Source organism: Chinchilla lanigera, unplaced genomic scaffold (genome assembly GCF_000276665.1).
Source record: "Chinchilla lanigera isolate Chin_1 unplaced genomic scaffold, ChiLan1.0 scaffold00139, whole genome shotgun sequence".
NCBI classification, from domain to species: Eukaryota; Metazoa; Chordata; class Mammalia; order Rodentia; family Chinchillidae; genus Chinchilla; species Chinchilla lanigera.
This window is the reverse complement of record NW_004955540.1, coordinates 2341353-2344145: the sequence shown is the minus strand read 5'-3', so window position 1 is coordinate 2344145 and position 2793 is coordinate 2341353.

Here is a 2793-nt window from a genome sequence, read left to right as displayed (position 1 = left end):
AGCTGGGGATAACGGCCTTCCAGGTCAGCTCAACGCCAGTGAACTGTTTATTAACTGCCTGCCACCTGGTGTACACGAGGTTAGGCACTGCGATCACCAAACCACTAAGGCACAGTACTGCACAGTACTCCCAGCCCTGTGGGGAAGCACAAGTGGGAAATCAAATGCCCTACGCGCAATCTGGGTGGCAGGTTTAGGGGCTGTCCAGGCTCAGCTAAGCGTCAGTGCAGTGGAACACGTGGCCACAGTGTTCACCCTGCACACACCGACCAAGCCGTCAGCCTACACCAGGCCCTCACTAACCTCCAACCCTCCCAGCATCCATCAGCCCCTGTATCTTCAGCCTGAAGCCGGACTGTCATACTTTGCCTTCAGTGACTCAAACGCTCAGCTATGGTAAGGCTGCTCAGCACAGGGGCTTTGCAAAGTCGAGCCAACATCCAACATGAAGGCACGCTCCACCCAGCACACTCTTTGGTCCCCGAATCAAAAGGCATCCTAGCGGAAACCACGTGTTTGAAGAATGTTACCTTTTGATGGCAGAGGAAATCTAAAGCAGTCAGTAATATTCTAGAAGAAACCAGAATTAAGATAAAATAAGCCACCGTTTGTTGTTGTCGCAGGGGGTATGGAACCCAGGGCCTTTGAGCTACATCCCACCCACTTTTTAAATTTTTTGTTTTGAGACAGGATCTCCCTAAGTCATTTAAGTTCCCCAGGCTGGGTTCTAACTTGTGATCCTCCTGCCTCAGCCTCCCAGAATGCTGGGAATACAGGAATGCACCACTACACCCAACTGGGACATAGCTATCTTTAGGGAGCTATAGTTTCCAAATAAGTAATTAGTGTAATGTATGATTTTAAATCAAGAGATATACAGTAATAATTTCAGAAGCCAAAAAGACAAGGATTAAAAAAGTGATTTCCTATTTGTGCTTGAATTTTAAATTGTTAAAAAAAAAACTTTCACCAACTTTGATCCACTTACCCCTTGTAGTAGTCAGTTATTAATGCAAACATGCTATGTAACAAAAAGACAAAAAAGATCTCAGACATTTAAAAACAAACATGCATTTCCTGCTAACACATCCGTGGGCCAACTGGATATGTGCTCCATGTGTCGCATCCCAGGACACCTGTCACTCAAGCCATTGGAGGACCCCTGGCTGGGGGTCAAAACCCAATGTCAAGAACTGGAAAAGTAGGTCTCTCACCAGCTGGCACAGAGGAGGGGAGTGCCGTTACTAACAATCCAGTCTACCACACTTTCTGAACAATCCTGGAAAGCAGGAGTCATTGGAACCCTTTGTTTCTGACACTGAGTAAATGCAGCCTCAGAAATTTGTTGTTGCCAAGGTAAGGCAGACAGTATGCTGCTCTAGCAGAATTTGAATCTAGCTCCTGACCCGCTGTGGTTTTTACAAATGTAGCTGACTTGCAACTAGCATCCATCTTTAATAATCACATTCCCCCGTTCTGCTGCCTTGCAGGTATCAATTCTCCCCAGAGCAGGGCCAACATGGTCTCCTCTCTTAGCATGACCACGGGGTTTAACATTTGTCTAGGGCTTTCTGCAGTGTTTTTACAAGCTATTTTTACTATTGCTACCCTAATAAATTATCTGTGGTGGGAAACCTTAATTAGGAAACCCTGGCTACTTGAAAACAGACTTTATTAAAAACATCTCCTTCCCCCTCTAACACACAGCCCCGCACGGCTCACAGTTTCTCTGTCTGCCCTGAGCTTTCAGCAGTGTATGAGACCAGGGCTTCCATCCAACCACCAAAAGGACCCGGGTTAAAGTGTCCTAACTCGGTGATGAAGGACCAAGAGCCACCGTGGTGCCCCCTCCCCGGTGGCCCCCCCCCCCGCGCGCGCGCGCGCGCGCTCCTAGGCTCCATCCACTTATTAGTGCAAGAAACGGTGACTGAAGGCAGCCTCTGGGCCTGCTGCATGGTTGGTGTAAGAGGACCGGGCGACTCTCAAGAAACTACGCTCTAAGCGTTACCAAAAACAAAAGGAAAAACTGTGGTGTCAGAGTGTGCGAGGGGTGCAGAAGAAACCTGGGCCTGCGTGAGAGGCCCTCCGCGCTTTCTCTGCGCACCGGTCAACTCCCGCCGGGACCGCAGCCCTGAGGTCAATAACCCGGGGCAGCGAGGCCTCGTCCCCGGCTACGCGCCCCTGCGCCCCGCGGCCACAGTCCGGCAGTCTGCTGGCCTCTCCTCGCTCCCACGGAAATGAAAACAAAACTTGCGACCCGGCATTTACCGGTCAGGACTCGAGAACCGGGCCAAGGACGCGGAGGTGCAGGAGGGAGGGCACAGCGTGACCCCAGGCCCTGCCCGCTCCAGCGCTGGCCCGGAGGGCACCTGGGCGCCGCGCCCGCCAGGCTGCCAGGGGTGGGGGCCGCCGTGCCCTCCTCTCCGAGCCGGGGGTCCGGACTCCTTCGCCATCCCATCCGGCTGCGGCCTTGGTGACAGCTCGGGCGTGGAGGGCGGCACCGGGCCTCGCCCCACCCCGCAGCGCCCACTCCCCTCCCTCGGCCGGAACCGGTCCGGAGCGGGCGCGGGGCTGCACCCCGGTCGTGCGCTCGCCGGGCGGAGCCTCGGGTCCGCGCGGCGTCAGGTTCCCGGCGCGTTGTGCAACCGCGGGGCGCGGGGGCGCGGAAAACCGGCCGAGCCATAAACAAAGCCACGTGGGCTCCGGCGGGGGCCGGGCCAGGAGCGGGCGGCTCTTCCGGCAACAAAGCGCCGCGGCCCGGCCAGATAAATAGTGGGCCCGGCGCGGCGCGGC